The following is a 23685-nucleotide window of genomic DNA, read 5'->3' as shown; positions in this document are numbered from 1 at the left end:
TAGGTACAACTTACACCGGCTCACCCCGGCGTAAAATCTCTGTAAGTCGTGGAATGGGAAAAATATCATGAACGTCGCGCCACCCCCGAGTGTGCGGGCCGCCGACACTATAGCGTCATAACGTCGTCTCTTTTGCTGCGGGGAAAACTGATTGATTCTAGTTGACGTCCACGCGTTGAGTAGAAACTCTACCGTCATTTATCCATGTCAAATCGTATTCCGTCTCCGCGCGAGCGTTTCACCTATATCCGCGGTGGTAGGGGTGAGAGGGTCGAAGGAAAAAAATACGTGTCAGATATCCCAAGGCGATTCACGACGGCTGCCACGCCGCCGGCTGTATGCACATTATAATATATAATAATAATAATAATATGTGAATACACTTCAGGCTACATTATACTTCCAAGTGTATGTGTTGAATTTCGCAAACGAACGGCACACGAGTGCTGTCAGATCTCATTGAAATTAAATCAAACACGTTTAAAATATTCTGTTCCGTTTTTAGACGGCCTGACTTTTATGCGAGCGTTTCTTCTCGGAACTTCACGACTTTAGCAAAAACTATTCATTTTTTTTATGATTTAGCTTTAAGATGATCGTACAATCTTTTATCAAATAGAACAGCTTGCGAACCCTCGGGCTCAAAATTCGAACGCGTTCGGTGCGAATTTAGGGCTCGATAAAATATTATTATACTGTTATTGATTGTTATATAGTTTAGTAGAATTATATCACAAAGAATTTATTTTTGTGTTTTTTTTTTCAAATCTTTAAATATTTGATTGTTTATAAAACTTGCATCATGCTAAACCGTTCTCATAGATATTGTCCGACTGAGAATATAATAGGTACGTTCGTTTATTTTGTTTTCTTATTAAAAACTTCATCCGTCATGCATACAACAGTCATTTAAGATAGAGATTTAATAGATATCAGAAAAATGTACACTGATAGCTGATAAGCCATGAACTTCGTGATAGACATTGGACATGCGTAGTGCATTCGGTCAAAACTCTGTTTAATTTACTTATAATATAGTTATTATTTGGAATTATATCAAGAGCTATATAATATATTATACGAGTATATATATTCAGTCGATGGTTAGTAATATTGACGTTTATGTTCGTCGTGCCATAAAATATTTACAGCCAACTATTGCAAAAACTGTATTAAGATCGGAGGAAGCACATATTAAAATGTTATTCTTAAACAAAAATCAATTTCCAACGATGTAGTACATTATGTACCAAAACCACTCACAATACACATTTTTTACGTTTGTTACCATTTTTTTTTTTTACGCGACGACATAAACGTTCCACGGCGTTTTCTTCCTCCTCATCACCAGTCGTTGTGTTCTCATCACGAGTGTTGTAATGACTGGAGGACGTGCTTCAAAAAATTACGACAACTCGCACGTATTACGTTTCGTTGCGTGCAATGTACACGATAATAATATTATGTTATCATTATTTTCAACCTTGGTCCCTTGGTTGCCTACGGCTCTATGTAATATGACGTAGTACAATTATTCAAATTTCCAACTACCAAAAAACCTTACTTAAATTTCCTAATTGATTACTTCTACTATTTTAAACTCATTATAGGTAATATCAAAAAGTCGATCATAAAATAAAAAAAGGTTTTTTTCAAAAGAATTCTAAATATGGGTGATTTTAAACCAGTTATTACTTCATTTAATAACAAATTATTATACTTATTTAATTGCTGCGATAGTTAGGCAATATTTTTATTAGCAACGTATAACTACTGAAATACCAATCACTCTAATACGAGTATAATTATTATGCATTTTAATCACTGAATTCATTATTGAATCATAATATTGTTCAACATTGTTTAAAATTATTACCTAACATCAGTAGGTGTAGAAAGAAATATAGTTGTTACAGTTATTATTTATTTTATCGCTGTAATTGTTTAAGTTTTTAACTTTTTTGAATAGCAACGTACATTTTTTTTATTTTATGCACGAAAGCAGAATAATTTTCTGAGAATTCTGGTAAACGAGTATTTAATTACCTAATAATAAGTTTAAAAAGTATTTAAAGTTTAGAATGGAGCGGTGATACCACGAAAAAAAATTTATATTAACTATATCTACTAAGATTCCAAACTTTTAACATATACAACTAATAGTTATTATTTTTTTTTATGACAAAATTCAAAGAAATCTAAAACCCTACAAACAAATAAAAAATGTTTTTATTATTAAATCATGCATAATTAATAATTTTAGATTATTATATTGTCGGCTAGTTGTGGATATTAATTGTATACGCTGTCTCTTGTGATTCATTGCAAACATTGATTTGTGATACTCAGAGACAGTATATTATCATATTACATTCAGGAACTTAGTATTATAGGTAGCAAAAAGATGTTTTTTAATTTTATACTCTTATTGTTTTTTGATAATAGCCAAGGAGACAACTTGGGTGAAAATATTAAATAATTGGTAAGAAACAATTTCGGCAACTACTAAGGTTATCCGGGGACAAAGTCGGTAATATATAATGTAGGAAACAGCTATAATGCGCAGCTCATGGTGAAAATCTACAGGAAACGGTCGAAATCCGGTTAATTCTTAACCGACGGTTATCGTAATATTATAACAATAACAACGGCGTCGACGGGTCGTGTATATTAATTAGTCGAGACTCGAGGAGCATTTGAATAATTGATTCAAATGGCAGTGATGGCGGGCGGTCATAACGCGCGTATAGTAATAATAATAACAATAATAATCATTATTATTATTACTACTATTATTATTATTATTATAATTATTATTATGGTAAACAAAGGACACACGACCGCGGGCGCGAGTATAATGCAGCTGGTACAACTGAGAACGGACTTTACTCTTACTACCTATTGTACAACGGCCGATGTACAATATATTTTATACACGCAAATCATGTAGTGTTAGATGACAATCTGCATACTATTCATCTAGATGCATTTTTGTTGTTTTTTATCTCAAATTTATAAATCGTTGCTTTTTAAATCCAATCGTTCTCTAAGTCATGACTTCTGATTAGCTAAAAATCAATTAAACAACAAACAATGGAAAGTACAGTTAATGATCTTAAATAATCTTATAGATTTGAGTCACCTAGGTGATATAGCTATATCTATTTAAAAACTTATGATATGATAATAATTTTAACTCTAAGCTTTATCCTTTTTCCTAAAAAACAATATATATATATATATATATCATTTACTGCAGTGTGTAAGCATTATGTTTCCTATATTTTCTAATAAAATCCTTCATAAGTACAAGTAAAGACTTCGGAATAATATGCATTTTTTTTATATATGGCATTAAAATACTGACGTCTCTATAACGAAAATAATACACACATATATGCAAGGATAATAAAGATTTCAGAAGGATTTGCATATTATATTACATTAGATTGTATATATTAGCCATACGCTAAAACGGGTCAAATAAAATATATATTATATTAAAACGCGTCAGTGACAGATGGAATTAAATTTGTACACCTTGTTTGCTCTTTTAAACGTGCACATCACTCTTAATAAATTTTCTTTCATTATATTAAATACTAGAAACAGATATTTTATGTACTTGATTAAAATGTAAGTTTCATCACTATAAAAATATGTTAAGAGGAATTAATATGGAATTACAGTGATTTAATTTAAAAAATTGTCCCTTGATTTTGAATAAACTGAGTTCGTATTCGTCATAAAAAAATCGTTTTACTATTTCAATGATTTTTAAAAATTACCCATACACTTTTTATGGGTATATCATTTTTATAAGCACACATAATATTTTTTATTTTAATTACGTGAATGTACTTGACACTTTTTTTTTCTTAACACCACACGGTCATCGCATTCGTTGCAGCTGCAGCCGTCACAGCGACACGCTCTTTTCATATTTTTCACACGCATAAAAGTATAAACTATTTTAATATTATTAGAGTTAGTTTATTTTCACCAGGAAATATTAATTTTTTCACCCTGACCAGAATAAATTGTAATTCGTGTTATAAAAACTAAGACCCTTGACGTAACTACGTAACACGAAACATTCTGACCATCTACTATATCGTATAAACTATGTAAGCGGACATATGTATAACTGACTATTGAGCGTTGAACGTTATTTGTTAATTATCATAAATTTATCATAAAAGCATTTGAAGTCCAAAGGCATACCAAAACTATAAAAGCGTTTATTTTCAGAATTCTAAAAAAATATTATATTTAAATATTTTAAAAATCCATCCACGAACAAACTATATTTTATTGGAATGCAAAAAACTATTTTCAAAAAATAATTTTCATGGGTTATCAATCTCTGCATCGCCCTTTAAATATTCCACTAGTTCAATTTCAAAAATGCAGTATTCTAAAATTTATCGAATCTTCCCACCTGAGTTTTTCTAACAACAAACAGTTGTAGTTTTGGTGTTTTTTCTAAGACATCTATGAAGGTATTATATGTTATTTTATTTAGAAACGATTTACATGTTTTCCTCAAATATAATTACAATATTATCGATTTTCCATTATTTTCGGAAGATGTTTTACGGAAAAAGGTACCGAAGAGTAAAACAAAATAATAACATATTGTATACACTTTTTCCCCCGCATTTTTCATTCCGCTTGTTCTGACATTTTACTTCTTCGTCGCCGTCTTACGACAATCATGGCCCACGGGCTTAACTGTTGATTCTGGCAATTCACCGTGTGTTCCTGCATTTGTTCGAAATATTACAACCGCTTATAAATGGTTTCATGAGGAGAATTGAAAGAAATGGGTAGGTAGCAAAAACCACACAATATATTTCCAACACTCGCAAAATTTGCCATGAATTAGTTTAAAAAAAATGTATATCGCATTTGATAGGAAACATATTGTGAGGGTAATATAGACCAAAATTATTATATTTCTGTTTTCATTCAATTTAATTTTACGGTGTTTTTGTAGTTTTTATTTCCTCCGTGTGTATTATTTACACTCGAAATTAATTTTAAAATTTAGTAATGACTTATTTAAATTCTGCCCACGACCTGTATAATATTTTTGTAAACGTAACGAAAACTTTATTCGTCATCCATTGCATCCCCACCGAACCTACTTGCAGATTCAAAATGAATGCTCTAAAAACCACCATTCTTATGACGTATGATATTTGTTTTTTAGTTTTCCAACATAGACACACAAATGAGATAGAAAAATAATTTAAACATAATTTTTGTTTTTCTTGCTTTTATAGTGTCTCGCCCGATCGCATTATGCTGCAATTCTGCGTAGCCGGATTCGGGAAATTATCTCTGCAAAACTGTTGTTTTGGAAATGTTTCCAATGTTATAAAGTGCAATGAAAAGTTTAATTTATGTTCAAACTCGTGGAAGAAGGGGTGAACATCTTTTAATTATAATAGTGGCGAAAATAATTAAAACATAGTGTAATATTATAGACACGGGAAATATAATGTATGCATATTTTTAAAACCACATTATAAATATCCATTCTTTAGTCTAAAATAACACTACTAGTTACATCATTCTAAAACATACTGTATAATTAATGTATAAATTCGGTACACTATGTTTTATACGTATATATACATATATAATTATATATTATTATGTATATATATTAGTATTAATATTATACGTGTATATATATTTATTATAAATATTGTACATGAATATAATATACTTGTTGTGTTTATCATGACATGACTTTCCTTCTGTTTAATTATTCTGTTATTTATTTGAAAATGTAAATTTTATTCAGGGTTAAAGTTCATGTAAAATACATAAAACCTAATATTTTTCGACTAATTGCTGAATATATATAGTATATATACATTTATTATTGTAAGAACAACTATTTTGACCATAAATTATTGGTTTTAAACCATTATATAGATTAAATAACAATCGGCCACAAACACCAAAAAAAAAAAAAAAAAACGTTCGTTCACATTATAGATAATTATATTATATTATTACTTTCGTAACATACAGATACATTTAAAATGTGGGTCGTGACAATGGTTTTGGGATTTTGGTTGGAAAATAAATGTTACATTGTATTATAATGATAATATATTATAGCATTAATATTTTATAAAATAAAAGTCTATCAGACTATATATGACAACACTTAGTCGTCTGGGGTCGAAGAGGTAAGACATGTATATGTATACTATAAAAGTTTAAACGAAGTTCACCCCTGTAACACCCCGTATCCTTTACAAGTCTATTATAATCGAGAAACTGCGTAGGGTGTAGGGTGAGAAAATATATGTGTGCGCGGGACAAATAACGTTAGACACGCGAATGCGAATTGACGTGTAAATATATTTATAAATTCCACTCACTTCCCTTTATATTTTTTTTTAGTTATATGATAAATGACTCATTATTTTTCCCCTATATTTTATTTTTATGTTTTTTTCTCCATTTTTTTTTTTACCTTCGGAAATTCTGTTTCCGGTTTCCTTGCCTAATTGTGGCTAAGTTATTCCTGATTTTGCAATGGAACAGTCAACAGAATGGTTCGGGGTAAAGACAAGCAAATTAAATAATGGAAATGTGACCTGCGAGGGAGCAACGTATAATTTGTATATTATGTTGTATATATAACAAAATGTGAAAATATTTCGTTTGCATGAACTTAAATATACGTGCCTTTTTGGTCGAAACTTTTACTATTGTATTCAAAACAATTACAAAATAATCATTGTGTCATCTAATACAACAATATTATTAAAATTATTTTTGTCTATCGTCATATTTTATCGTTTTTCAATAAAATGAGAAATTAACCTTTTTATGTACCTATTAATTTTCTCAAAGACATTAATATTGATCATGAATGTAAAGATTTGGTATTAAGTAATTTATCAGTGAAATATGTGTGACGCTTAGTAGGGAAATGAGAATAGTTTTATCTATGTTCCCGAAGTTTATTAATATACATAACTTTATTATTGTAACTTGTCTTATATTTTATCTGCATCACATTATATTATCATGATGTATCTATTTTTTAGAATTTATTTAACTAGCACGTAAAATTACAATATTAGGTACCTAATTTCATATTTTAATCGTAATATATATTCTATAAAAGGAAGTTTTTTGCTTTTGTTAATTTCTACAGAATTTTCATAAATGTTTATTCAAATATAAAATAGTGAGCAATTGGGTATCGCTCTGCTATGTAGTAGAGATGGAGAGTAGATGACTATAATGGATGTGTTAAATTTGAATCACTGTATACGAAAAACGATTGTGAACTTTCGACCTCCCCCTCCCACCAAAAATATTACCAACTAGTGAACTAGATTAATTTTCCTTTTCAAAGAGGGGCTAAAAAATCAAAGCATTATTTCTACTCTAAAACGTGATGAAAAACACGAAAATAAAAAAAAATTAAAGACATACATCATTGTAAAATCAATATATTACTCACTTCATTCAGAATCTAAACACATATACATTTACTGGAGTAATTTAGATTTTGTTTACGATAAAAGTTTTTATAATACTTAAAAAAAAAATTTTAATTAAATTAACTTCCACAGAACCACTGCAGAAATTTAAAGTATCACGTCGAAACTTTTCATATTTTACCCTATATCTTATACTACTAAAAGTATAGAATGAACAATAACATTTCAATACCTACCTATAATATACTTTATATCATGTTATATTAATCATCAACAAATAAATACATTTAAAATAACAAAACTCGATCAAAAAAATACCTGTTTATCGTTTTTCTTGTATTTTCAATTTATAAATGTTTATTTTCGTGTGATCTTTTCGAACACAATATTATTTGTAAAAATATTTATTGAATCAATAAAAATACGATATGAATATTTAAATCTGTCTTTGAGACTAAACTACTAAAGGCTTCAGAGTTTTCTGAAATAACATTTGTCCTGGCATCATTTTATCCTGGAATTATGTTCAAAGTGGAAAGTTGTGTTTGCTAGGACGTACGAGACCAGAAAAGGGTTTCGGTGTTATAGAGAACCTCCCGATGCGAATGTGGTGCACACGAGGACATTAAAATAAGTCACTGCTTCATTTCTCTCGCGGATAATATAATAATATAATATATTACATTTGATAATTTTTCATCAATTTTTCTCTTGACCTAGTTTCATGCTTTAAGATAATTTAATTTAGATTTTTGCGCGTTAAACTTTAATAACTAAAACTTTGCAATAAACTTTTGCTGGCATTTAAAATGAGAAATATATAAAAAAAAACCCCCCTTAACAAGATACTCTTATGTTTGACGACAAAATGTTTGAAACAATATAAAGTTTACTTGGTAAACAGACGTTTATCTTGGTCAAAGGTTTCCTCAACGTTTGATGTGTTATATATATATATATATATAAAACTACAGTCAAAAAATGGATAGACACAATGACAAGTTGGTTGGAACGGAGTATGTTTATTATAAAATATATTAATGTAAAACCAATAACGGACAAATGGAATTAATTTAATTATGTCTACGACCGTACAATAATATTATTATGTTCTGATATGATAAAAAGACAACCAATTAGGTTGAACGATATATTGAAAACTTAATAGAAAATAACTTCACGTCACTGGGGGTGAATATCATAAGGAAGTTTATTCACCGAAATTTGTTTTCTAGGGTAAATAAATAAAACAAACGTTTAATCTCGGCCCGAAAACGTTGGCGCCTAAATTGTCTGTCTGCCGTTTCGAATTTATGTTCCATATGTTTTCGCCAAACTCACCCCGCTACGCCACGTTGTACGGTTTTTCACAGCGTCAGACTACCATCTCCGCCGTCTCCGCCTGCACCGACGCCGTATTATTCCTCACCACCCAAAAGTTACACGAGCTTTACCGCCGATCCATCATGCAGTTATCATAACGAACAATCGTACATCCATCACCGCAATTACTTAAACATAGATCCTGTCCGTGTGGGGGAAAAAAAATAAACTTTCGGAGTTTTTTCATTGTACAATAATACAATAATATACACCAAACGCGTTCTTATGGCGGCGGCGCGGCGGGGCGACAACAAGCGCGAAAAAAAAACGTTTGATTCGATCTCGTGACAGAGTACAGTTTAGTGGGCCATGTATAAAGTTGTAGGTTTATATGATAGCAGAAATATTATTATAATGATATTTTGTACACAGCAGTCAACACTCTACCAACGGCGCCACGTTTTCCGCCTACCTACATGTTTCTTATTTATATAATAATATTATGTATAATATTTTGTGCGTCATAAATGGCGCTCCTATAGGTGAACGAACCTTATGTAGGAGCATTTTATTTTGCAAATTACAATAATAATATTTACAATATAATCTACGTTTTCATCAACGTTCCGGACTGTAGGTGGCCATGTAGGGATTGACGGGAGTACTCGGCCAAAAGGCAAACATAGTCAGGCCATATATTGATGTCGCTTGTATTACTTTCGCCGCGATTGCCCATCGTCCGCTCCATCGTCACTCCACCTCTGAACCACAGACCACTCGCCGTGACTATATACCATTATATCACACATAATACACAAACATAGCCACATACACAATCACACACATGAATTTGGGATTGTTAACTAATATTTACATTTCTAATATACCACTACCCCGGTACGTCGGATAGAGGTGGCCTGAGGATGCGCCTTTTGCCTGATGTGTGGAGAGGGTGGTGGCCGTTAACTCTGCATGCGGTGGCGCCATGGTGGTTTGACTCGCAATTTTTGTGGTAATCTTGTTAATTGGTTACGGTTATCTACGACGACTACAATACGGCGATGACGAGATTGGTATGCGAGCCAAAATGGGCAACCGAGGAACATCACGGATATGTCGAGCGCTTTCGTGAGGGGGTGTGTGTCTGTATGTCAAGTGAAGACAATTAAAGTTTGATTATTTCATCAAAAAAAAATTATCGTTTATATCTTATATCGTATACATTGTATACGAAATAAGAATCACGCAAAGCTTGCATAACCATCAGATAGTAAATATACTTATAATTATTAGGGTTAGGGACTTCATGCATTTGCATGTTTGTCTGTGATGTTTGTATGGAATACTCTTGGAAAAATATAAATTTATTTTGTAAAACTGGTGAATTACATAAAAAGTTTTACTTTGCAATTTTTTCGCATATTTTATTTTGTAACACAAAACAGTAAATTATTGAAGTATTTTTAGCAAATACAGTTTTCTAAAGTTACATAATATTTTAAAACTGTTTTGGTGATTTAAATTGCAGATTCGCACTTCTATTTGACCATTTTTAGTGAGTCTCAAATTCTACTTTTAATATTATTGTTAATTTACGAAGCAAATAACATCAAGAAACAGTTAATTAAATCAAAAATAGATAATTTAAGTTCATTATAATATACCGAATATAACGATATATAATTTCAAAGTTAAGTACCTATTCGAAGGGTGAATTAAATTTGAATGTGCCCTAATATAAGCTCTCCAAGCGTTACGTGCATCGGCACATTGTCCGATCGACTTCAAGGAGCTAACGAAATCTATTGAATTGTTCGGACAATGTGGCAATTGAATCTCAACTGATGTCGTCTCTCCCGAGTTCCGGTGACGATAGAAATACTCGACGATAGACGAAGAATTTTGTGATAGTAATAATAACTATTATCGTCCTTTGGTTGAAATTGTACTATAAAACCCGTTTTAATTGTAAAATAAACTCACTCTAAAATATTATATTTTCTATTGCATACACATTTCGGTATCGGTGTTAGTGCTATCAATTATTTTTACTAAACGTTTTTCAATACGTGAATACAAGTGATTCGTAGGTATTCTAATTTTTGAGTTCAGCTACTAATAGGTACGAGCGTTGAATTTTTGATGTACATATTTGAATTTTGAATAATTAATTATACAATAATATTAACTATTGTTTTATTTTATTAATTAATTCTATATTTTGTATTATTCGATGTCACTATAAGATGTCTTTAAATTTATTTCATTTTACTAGACAGATGACGTCATCGCTGTTGTATAATTTCTATTATCATATTTTACCTGCCCTAAAGTCATCATATTATGTGAACGAACGCATGTTTTTTATTTGTGCAAATTTAGTCTACAATACTTTTCTGATGATATATCTTTTTTGCCATTATCATGTACACGGATGGAATTATTGGTAAGACAAAAAAAAAAATTTTCTTAGTAGTAATACGATGTCCGGATGTCATATAATAATATAGGTATAGATATACCTACGCTTGAAATTATAATACATAATATTATGCGGTATAGGTATTAAAATTATATTAAAAAGTATATAGGAAAGCCGAAGTGTGCGTGCAATTTTATTTCTTAGTAGGCGTTATGACAGTGTTATCATATCAATGAAAATATTGGAAGTGATAATAAAGTGAAATATGAGTAAAAATATACAAAAATAGAGTCACTAACAATGTTAAAAATTATTATAGTCTCAGATACGCTTGATTTAAAGGTCAATTATTTCATTTCGTTTGTATGTGTTATTTAGTATGTAATATGTATGTTATTGCATATTATACACAGCCGCCTAACGAATCGTGGTGTTTGTAGTTTAATATTAATCGCGTCCGATTTATTAATGATTAATTATTATTAATGCTCAATCCGTAGACGATGTGGAGAGATGTATTATACTGTTAATCTTGATAAAAGCACTAATTCGTTATTAATAATGTTTTACGAGACAATGACCCCCCGACGGCTGGTAGTGATAATAATAATAATAATTGCAATTTATATACACGTTCGACTCGCAGTCGCCCACCACACGACAAACACGTAATAATAATAATAATATTGTAAATATGTACCTATGGTTGAAATATACACACACAATATATTATATATATATATATATATATATATAGGTGTGTGTGTGTATACAGGGTGTCCCGTGAGGATTTACCCATTGCGATATCTCCCAAAATAATGAAAATAATATCGAAATTCTGGTTTTGTAATAAGACTCATAGAGATAAGAACTACAATTACTCGTATTTCATATTTTAATGTCTTGGTAAAAAAGTTAAAAAATATATATTATTTTATTTAATTACTTTCAAAAAAATGCACTGTAGCCATATTGTAGAGTTTATTTTTCTGAAAAATTTTATTTCGTTAATTTCCTGATTTAAAATTTTTTTTTTTAGTTTTGAGAAAAATCCGAAGCTGAAAAAAAAAGTATTAAAACGAATTTAATATTGTAGTATTATCAAACATGTGACACGCCACACCAATCTCATTCTCGTACGGCCAACTGAACACTTTCAGTGTGCTTAGTAGTTATAATCATATATTTTATTTCTTCACAACTAGAAAAAATATTCAAAATCGGGAAAATAATGAAAATAAAACTTTGAAACGTCAATATTTTCAGAAAAATAAACTCTACATATAAATGGCTATCTTTAATTTTTTTTTTTGATAATAATTAAATAAAAAAATATGCTTTTAAAATGTTTTACAAAATATAAAAATAAATTTAAAAATGAAATAATCGTAGTTCTTATCCCTGTGGGCTGTGAATCTTATAACAAAATCAGAATTTTGATATCTCCATTATTTCGTGAGATATTGCAATGGGTAAATCCTCACGGGACACTGTATATTATGTATATTATATATATATGGTACATAGACTCAGAATGCTATCTTCAGATACACAATTTGCTGTGTAAAGGGATACCTACCACAAATATCAATATTTCTTATCGTAAAAATACACTGGCAAAAGCTAATAAATTCAAAATTCCCGTGCCATTTTTATTTTTATCTATAAATAATTATTTTTGATTGATTGATCATTGGTAACTAATAATATGCAATAACCTTGTACATTTCAACCATGGGTTTAAATATCTCGTCTGGCATGTGTAATATACTATAACGATTTACTATATCGTTTTCACATTTAAAATTGTATTACAACTTTATTTACTATCCATAGGATGGAATTTGGCGAGTTTGCTTGTTGTTTTATTCCAATACGTAGGTATAGAGATATAATTTTTTTTTTTTTTTTTTAATAAATAACATAGTTTGTTAAGCGTTGGATTGAACGATCGGTTTTCGCGAGTGAGTCATTAGCCGATCAGAACACATCTATAGTCTACTTCTTTCTGCGCATACACACTTATTTCATTATCACGCCAACAAATAAAACATTTACTTGTTGTAAACAACAAATTTAGATTAGGCCACACTGTATAGCTGATAGTAGCTGAGGCGGTGGTGGGTATAGTGGTTACGGCGTGGTCATAAAGTAGATTACACTCCTCCGATGTCATCGTCGACGTTTGTGTTTTTATTTCTCTGGGTGAAAATGACCTCGTGAAATTTAATACTGATAAAATGTCACGCGATATCTTGTTTTTCTCTCTCTCTTTCTCTCTCTCTTTCTCTCTCTCTTTCTCTCTCTTACACTCGCTTCCCGCTCTTTCTCTCACTCCACCCATCCCTTTATCTTCTTCAGTATACCTATCTCCCTCTCGCTCCAGGTATTTCTAATCATTTAGACGACCGTCTCTTTTTGGTTTCACCATTAAACATCACTCGGCGACGGAATTGTGACTTACACGCGTACAACTATAAACCCTTTGCGATAATATTGTGTTCATGTCGCTTGTAATAATATTACGAAAATGTTTGCTTAATACTTATAGCGTTTTTATTAAATTATTCAATGTTCTTATTTTAATGGAATGAGCCATAATGAAATTTAATAAAAAAAATTTAAAAAAAAACAATCTATACCAAATCTATAACAATACATTTAATATAATATTACACAAGATTATAACTTTATAGATCTCGTTTTTTTCATGATAAACATTTAGAAATGTGTAAACTGAAAACTCACTAAATCAATCATATTATTATTACCATACAAATTACATTTCTTTTCACTTAGTAATCTATCGTTTATCTTTTATATTTTGTGATTTTACAAAATTACTTTTCTATGATAAAAGATATTTTAAGATGTTAAAATAATTACCTATACATAATTTTTGATAAATTGTTCAATAACTAAAATTTAATTTATCAGTTATATCGCTGTTTAACAATTATTTTAAACAAGGGTAGTAAAATCAAACAATTTTCTTGTCGATATTAACGATGTATAAAATATACATATATATATATATATATATATATATATATATATATATATATATAATATATGTATTACTATATAAAATGCTGTAAGTGAATTGCTCTTGAGAGGAAGCCACAAACCCGTTCTTTAAAGGGGATTGCAATTGGCACGGTAAAGAACTCTAGTTGAGAGAAACCCATTTTTTGGTTAAAAATAAAAAAATGAGAACTTTGTCCGTGCAAAGTAATTTTTCTCTTTTCGATATCTTACTTATGAAAAAATCCTATGATGGTGCACAAAAAAATGTCACTTCTTTTATTTGTTATTAGTTGATTTCTTAGTTAAGAATATACAGTCCTGCAAACGCTCGTTTTCCGAGCGGTAAAAACATTACGTATAGGTACTATAATATATTATAACATTTTATGAATCGCCAATGTCTGCAGTAGCAAAATTACACTTCAAGCAGCATAATTTATAGTATAATGTAGTATTATTAACTTAACGTTTCGTAGTTTTTTATATTGTGTTTAAATTTCACTGTGAGTTGGGGAGAGGTGATAGTCATTATACATACGTTTTACAGGAGTAGGAGAACAACAGTTGTCCGTAAAAGTGGACAGGTTTGTATTATAATCATAACGTCAAAAGCGAGCATCTATTGAGTTTTTACGTTCGTTATTACAGGGCTTAAAAAAAAAAAAAAAATGGAATATTACAACAAAATATTTAAAACCAAATATTATAATGACGTATGTTTCTTGCTGCTGTTCGTTTTCAGGGCACGGCACCAAGTTTATTTCGTTTTAACGTTTAAACTTTGAAGGAAATTAGCGGCGGGGAATAAAAAAAAACTGTTTTCCATTTCCATGCATATTAATTCGTCTGGTTAATTATAGTGTTACAATAATGCGTTTTTTTTCCCCCGCACTGTGTATAATATATATGCGGCTGGTCTACTAACCCTCTCCACCCCCCCCCCCTACCACACACATACACACACGACATACAACCCTTGCCAATGCCTCTGCATATAGTACGATAACTACTATTACCTTCACCACTACCACTGAATTGCGAGCTAGTGCGGTGGTTGTTGTTATGGTGTTATGGACTAGGAAGGGTTCACGGGGTGAGGTGTGGAATCCATATAGCGTGCGAATCCGAAAAAAGGATAAAAAAATGGGGTGGAAAAACGCATAATACGTACGAGGCGGGCACGTGTATGTATGTAGACGGTATTATATCGTATTTTCGTTTATCCTTTTGGTGCAAAAAAAACAAAAACGAAAAAATAACGTTATACTCCTGCAATAATATAATATTCCGTACGCGAAAATGATACGTATATATATATATATATATATGTATTTATATTATGAAAGTTTTCGTCAGTCGTGCACGCCCGTCGGTGGCATGTATATAGGTACAAATAAATATTCACGAATATCGTAATACACACCTCTATTGCACTACTCGGGGTCGGAGAGAGACTATACTATATTATTACGCGCACTACGTATACACTCGGTGCGGCCGAGTCCAGGGACGCACGTCTCGTATGCCATTAAGTATATATGTGCACGTGTCACTGGCCCATCCTCAATTCAATTTATATCTACTACAGCTGCAGCGAGCATACATATTATACATGTTGATTACCGTCACCGTGACGGTGATATTATTATAGGCAAATAGCCGAACGACGGCCGGGAGAATATTATATATAGTGTCTTGTTCATACCGCGGTTATATATTATCATAATATCATATAATAACAACGGTAGTAATAATGACATTATATATACGGCGTATACATATATATATATATAAATATTAGAGGCATTCGAGAGTGGAGATTGATGGCAGCGGTGTATGCGTCTCCACTCAACGTCGTCGTCGACCCCCAACACGTCGCCGAAACGTTTCCCTCGGGAAGAAAAGAGCTTCTCCGCTGGTGCGCCAGAGTTCAAGTCAAAATTATATGCGGTTCTCCGAGTGGGAGCCCAGGCGAGGGTGAAGAATCAGACCGTCAATTCGAGACAGAGTTTTTATACAGACGGCGGTTAAATAACGCGTATACATATTATAATATATAGTTACTATTTCAATCGCACTATATTAATGTATATACTATTATACATACAATACATTAGGTCTGAGTTTCCTTGCACGTCATTAGATCCGTGGTCACAAATCGTCCCCGAGTCTGTTGACTGTTCCGGTTATAATATTACGAGTGTAATTCCCTTCTTCAACGAAAATTATTATATATTATTAATTTATCGTTGTTGTCTCCGCCAACGCCACCGCCGATTGATATATTTCCGCTTCCCGTTTAGGACCGTTTTGTTATTTTTTTGTAATTTATTATTTTGATGCGCGTGTACCTCAAAAGTGTTTTTTTTTTTTTACTGTTTATAATTCGTTTTTTGTATCATTTCCGTTCTAGTCGACAATGACGCAAGAAAAATATAAAAATAAACGATGAATCATATCATTTATTATACTGCACACGATATAACGAAATTGTATTATTATATTCTCGAAATCAAATTGTTTCAAACACTGCAGGTAAACAAAATAATATAATATATTACCTCTTTTCAGATGTGTAGATAAGTTTTTTGTGAGAGGGGGATGTTTATTTAAATATAACTTTTGAAGAGAGGGGGGACTTTACATACTCGCTGTAGTTGTATTCATCAGTTTATAATCAAATATGAAATTGAACCATATGACAACATAATTTTAATAAATATTAAACATTTCAATAAAACTTAGAAAGACGTATATATTTCGCATAAATACGGTCATGAAGATCTGATACAGGGATCAATACAACCGTGCCACCAGAAATGGCTAAGTCATGTCCCTTTTTACTTATACATACATATATTATTATTTCATCACAAATGATATTGTATTATAATATATTATTTTAATACAGACACACAGACATGATTATTTTTATTACTATAAAGTATAAATGATGGTAGGTAAAAAAATAATAGTAAATAACGTTTCGTTGTAACAATGACATCCAAAAGAAAGCCGAATAGATAGTACGAGGTCTAATAATTAAATCGAATAACAATAATAATACGTAAACACATCTGCTCTTGCAGTAGGTAAACCTGGAAATATTATATACAATTTTCTATCACGAGAACTAAATCGTAGTTTAACTTTAACAAATCGAGTTTGTGAATACCGTCAAAAACGATTTTTTCCTTACTGTTCTTGTAGAAAAAAAAAAATATAAACAAACAAATAACATATAACATAATCATATAATAATATGTTGGTATAATAGTAAATCAAACATATATAACATAGTAAAATATTTACGCTTATAAAACAGCAATCAATCAAAGTCGTATTATCTGTGTATAACGCGCGGAGGGAATATAATACAACGTTAAACATTTAATCCAATTTTCTACGAACACACACGTGGGTTAATTTACCGGAAATATTGCAAACGACTTGCTTTTTAGACGATATATTATTAGTTGATAATATATTTTGATGTTATGTTCATACTTTTTTTTTTTTAATTTGTTTATTTTTTTTTACGTCTTAAATTATTACACGCTGCATTTCTCGCTCTGCGTGGTGCAAAGTACGTAACCACTATGACGAAAAGTTAATAATAATAATAATAATATTTAACACCAACGTTGAGATTCAAAAATATTCGAAAGCATAATAATATATACATAATGGCAACGATACGGTGAGTCTAATATTATTTATATCACATTTGTACGCATTCTACTTCGGATGATATTGTTATTGTTATATGTATATTGAAAATGTTTAATTTCAAAGCGTTTGTCGTTCGTTTCTAAAACTTATTCTACGTGCTATGAATACACATTTCGGTAAATCTACGCAGACTATTAAATAGTTGTTGAATCGTTTTTAATTTTAATAACATAACTTTGTGTCTGCTGTTGAAGTGCTTCTAAAGTTGATCGAATTCTGGTTAGAAATTGTTCAAACAGAAAAAAACACATTTTTTTCGCCCGCACTGTTCATCGATACCGCGTATATTTATGTCTGTATATATAAGTACACTTTGCTCTGAATGTTTTATTTACCGCCGTCTCTATTTTATCACATTGTGTATAATATAAAATATTGTTTTTGAACGAATATTCCGATATTTAATCAGGTAGGTATAAAAAAACTCTTTGTAAAAAAAAATATATATATATATTATAATGGTCTTACTCTGTTAAGTTTTATTTAAATTTTTTTACAGTGTAGTGCGGGAACGTTAACCATGTATATTATAAATACGTTTTACGTTTTATTTCCAAGTGGTTGAACACAAGGTCTAATTAAAAATTTATTTTATGCAATACTGTGTAATCAGATCACAAATTTATTTTGCATTTCGTATATTATTTTACGGCATTTTGTCACGGGTACGTGCAATTTTATCTTGATAATTATCAAAGATAAGCGGTGTATTTTTCTCTACCTATGATTTTGAATAAATAACGAAAAATTAAATTACTACAGCTAAACCATGATTACGTTCGAAGTTGTTAGGGGTCGGGCGAAAGGTGGCACTAGGAAATGTTACTGATTTTTTTTTTCCTTTGCATTTATAAACTTGTAAGTGGTCGTAATTACGTTTGCCATTTTGTTTCGTTGCTTTCAAGGGGGTTGATCTCAATGCCAATATAAATATCGAAGTTTTGGTGGTATCTGTTGGAACGAAGATACTTGATATATCTGAGCAGATTTTACAGTTACTTTAAAAATTCATATGGATCACTGCAGGTTTTTTTTTACTGGAAGGATGTCACAAAAATGATTCACGTTATGGAAATGGTCAAACATTGTAAATATGCAACGCCGCGCGACTATTTATTACTTTAAAACATCTAACACGCGAAACGAGAATGTTGTTTCGATGTTTGGCGAAATGTTCGTTTTCATGCCCACAAGGTAACAATACAGCCCGACTGAACCTAACGGATTTGAGTGAAAATTGTTACGGTGTTAGCAGGTACATTTTAATTTATAATAAAATATGGATACAATGATACAAAATAATTCACTAAGCATGCTGACCTTTTTTTTTTGTGAACTTATGATTCAAAATCTTATTTTTATACATTTCAATTATACTTTATTAAGATTTACATCAAAATTTAGTATTGGTATATTATGCAATGAAATAATGACCAGGAATAATGACCATCATTATTATTAGTGCACGTCATGTAGACCCAACGGCTTACCTGAATCTGAGTTGTTCAGTCACAGACAAACGGCAGTATAATCATATTATATTCATTAGAATCCCGTTACTCAGAGGTACTCAAACCTTTCATGCCAGGCTCCCCACTTTTATCAACCCCAGGCTTGAGCTTCCCTCATAAAAATAATTTTAATAGTGACTAATACTTACGCAAATTTCACAAATCTTTTTTCTTTCCTATACTAATACAATATCGATTTTAAAATTGTCTTGCCCACTCATCCTATAATGCTTTCACGGCCTCCCAGAGGATTACACCCCACATTTTGAGAAGTTCTGCAGTAACCTATAATGAACCTCATTTTTATTATTATCGCAATTTGCTCATTCTACATTTCATACTTTAAACGTGGTTCACTGAAAAAAAATCACCGTAGATAAATAATGGTTTAATAATATTATGACTGGATAATAACTTTGCATTCTCCACATTCGTCACATTTGCCGTGTAATATATGTATATGCATATATATATATAGATAAATATTAATGAGTATTATTATACAATATGTAGTAAACACAAATAATGGAAAAATATCGTCGTCATGCAGTGTTATAACTATGTGTGGTTATAATACTCATATATCGTATGCATCAATACACTGCACGTGTATCCAGCAGTATCAGCAAGACGTGATGAACTTGTGGCGAGTGGGATGAGGAAGGTGTCTTTGGGGGTCTACTACGTCAAAAACCTCATGTAAGCTTGTAAGCATAGGAACTTATTTTATCATAATTTTTTTATCTTATAATAACGGTATTTTTTTCAGTTGAACGTATTCGGTTGTTTATAACAGTACTATATTGTTTTATTTTTTTTCTCATGTACCGTCTGATGCCGATCCAAGTATCGTTTTGACTTTCTTATATTCTCCGCGGTCCCTATAACGTTTTATCCGATTACTGACGGCTGCTATGCATTTTCTCGACTTTCCATCGGTCATTTGGATTCTATACTGCGCGCCTGCACTGCACGGTTATCATAAATTCCTGGCGATACCCGAGCGTGTATACGTTTCTCTATAATATTTTATTCTTCCACCCCGCACCGATATCCGCGTATGTAGTAGTAGCAGTCATATAGTTGTAGTGGAAACGTTCCAGAGAAAAAAAATGAATTTATTTCGATGCACTATATAAAGGCCGCGGATGGGTGGGCGGGTGGCAAGGATGGCAGACTGTGCATTCGAGTGTAAAACTCTATTGTAAAATACGCCGTTCCACGGTGCCTGATACATTACGAGGCACTCAGTCATCGTTCGCCGACGTTTTGAAATTCAAATTTTTTATCCTCCGAAGATTTATTTACACGCGAGTCCATTGGCTTCACCGACGGTTACTGGATCGTTGCGTGCGGTGGCGGTGGCGTGCATAATACGATATATATGCATGCATATACATATATTATTATATTATATGAATATCTATCGTAATAGCGTTTCCCGCTCACGAAAAGGTCATGCGAATGCAGCACTGCCTGCAGTGTCTGTAACGCGGCTGGTGCGATCTAAAAATCTCATTAGGTGCCGTTTTCGATGATAGGCTAAAACGTGTTTTTCATAATAATTTAATAACATAAGATATAACATTACATTAACTGTCGATAAATATTTTAATGGTATCGATACATCCTATAATTATTAATATAATAGTCTCCAGTGGGTACCTATTCAAAGTTGTCATTTATGGACTGAAATAATATTCCATGCTTATAGTAAACATCTCGCCAAAACTCTAAACAGGTGGCCACGCCTTTCAAATCAAGTTTTGATTGGACTGCTATAACTAACACACGTATTAACCCGTTTTGACCCAAACACAATGATGGTTTGTAAACATTTGTTTATCCCTGTTATTGAAAATCCAAATATTTACATCGAGCACCTAAAATCTGAATAAACAGTTGAAGGGCAAAGCCACGCAGTTTCCGTAAACCTATTAATATAATTTAATCGGTGTCTGATGGCGACGTTTGCGTGAAGATAAAAATCCGAATATTTGGTACGGAAAATTGCGATGACGTATATAAATGTGTATTTTAATTAGGTACATGTCATCGAATTCATGCGGTGTGTGTGCTATCTTGTAATACCATTAGAGTAATGTAAATGTTACGACAAAATATGAATAGCCAACCCTACGACATTGTACTATACGTTTTCCATGTCAATGTACTCTATAACTACGTTTATGAACGATGGTTATTCAAGTAGTTGGAATAAAAACTAAATGCACGTAATAATATCCGACCATCTCCAGACGTTAAATTTCAATAATATGATCAAAAAAAAAAACATATACGCGTGTATATCATAGTCGCTGCTCACCATACTAAAATATACAAATAAGTATCATCATGCACGCTCGTTATAAATATCATTATACATTTTTTATTCTATAATAATATCTACTTCCTACATACTACATACATTTCGATTGTTCTCGAAAATCGATGTAATAGTATACTAACATATCAAACAAAGAATAATTGATACTTATTTAATCAATCGATTTTCAGCTGTCCTACAAAGTGATTGATATTGTTGTCGATAATATTTTAATAGTCGATTTCCCCGAATGGTGTTGTAGTTTCTGATTCAATTGACTCTGTTATTCGCGACTCACGAGTTGTATTCCTCGCTATACAAAGTGGCCGCCGTTGTCAGATAACTGGAATCGATCTCATATTATTATTATAATTATGCAGGCTTAATAAATTAACAGAGTAACGAGTACTTCTACCTCCAAGTCTGAGCTTAGTATTTACGAGTTCAATTACAAAAACAAATGCGTAGCCTATCATTAATGTATGTATGACAGCTATACTGTTATGCTCCAAGACGCAAATTAAGGTTACGATCAATGCATGAAACAAAAGAATGCTTAAACGAATTTTCTAAAAATATTACTCTGTATTCTAGGTTTTATTTTAGCATTATATTCGATCCACTAACAAATAATTCTATTAAACCGTATATAGTTAGGTTAGGTATACATGATTATTATATCCCTACTTTAATAAGTAAGAAATTTAACGTTAATATTCAACCATGAAATTCACCATTTTCAATGCAGCGAAATAATATGAATTTTGAAACACATTTTGAAATTTGTTTGTTGAACCTGGATCCTCGGCCTTTCCCGTAATCTCCTAAGGACTGACCTGATGTACCTACCTTTGTTATGAATCGTTTTTAAACAATAGCCATATCATGCTGTTATTGTTTCGGTTGGTATGTAGTTTGTGTGTTTGTATGCTAACGTTGTAAATATTAAAACATTATAACCAGAACGCTACATAATATACGAGTGAAAATCGTTCAATAAATCATTATTGTGATATCAAGTCCGGCTAATAATAACGTTGGGTGTTTTCAAATGAATTAATGTGGTGAGTTTCAATCGCGTACAATGTAACAATAATAATATAGCGACGCATCACACGAAATATTATTATCATTATATTGCATGTGGTTGTAGTTTTGCAATATTATATTAATATGTAATTTTTTATTTACTAACGACCAATGCGCGTGTGTCCAGAAAGATTGTAAAATTATTATTCGAACATAAATGGGTAGGCATGCGCTTTAAAATTGAACGTATAGTTATTGGAAGCTACGATTTCCCAAACACCGCCGCCGCCGCTCTCTCACAACCTATTTTTCTACATTACACAGTAAGGTAGCATCACGTCCATAACTACAACAGCAGTATAATGTATCCATTTGTAGTAGAAACAAACATATTTACGATGATGGCTCGCGAAAGTTATGTTTTTCTTAATTTCTTTTTTCGTTTATTCTTCCAAACGGCGCTCTCAATATATTTTATGATAACCTACTCGTATAATGTTTATGTATCGGGAACCATACAAAATACGAGTATAATAATAACAATTATATTATTGTTATTACCATCGTCATCTCAACCGCAGTTCGTTCGATCTATTAAAATGACGTTTCTCTTAACCTGTGCCATTCTTATGTATGTATATTTTATATGTAGGCACTTTGCGTGACGCGAGTTATCGAAATAACAATAATTATTTGATTTTTATTATTGTACGCGTATACGCGCATTTGACGACTTCGAGCACTCAAGTAAATTGAATTCTGATCACATTAAACATTTTCCGTGTGCAACATTATAATATTTTAATGAAATGCGTTTCGCATTATGCGTGTTAA

General features: G+C 31.3%; 1 protein-coding gene across 3 annotated transcripts in view; it reads left to right on the top strand.

The window, feature by feature from the left end:
• LOC107168580 (nucleolysin TIAR) overlaps nt 1-23685 on the top strand; it is a 392636-nt gene that overhangs the window by 347517 nt on the left and 21434 nt on the right. The gene's annotated exons all lie outside the window — the stretch shown is intronic.

This window comes from Diuraphis noxia, unplaced genomic scaffold (assembly GCF_037042655.1).
Source record: "Diuraphis noxia isolate RWA-SAM2 unplaced genomic scaffold, SU_Dnox_SAM2 contig0002, whole genome shotgun sequence".
Lineage (NCBI taxonomy): Eukaryota > Metazoa > Arthropoda > Insecta > Hemiptera > Aphididae > Diuraphis > Diuraphis noxia.
The sequence above is the reverse complement of the archived record's forward strand: the minus strand, read 5'-3'. Positions and strand labels throughout refer to the sequence as shown.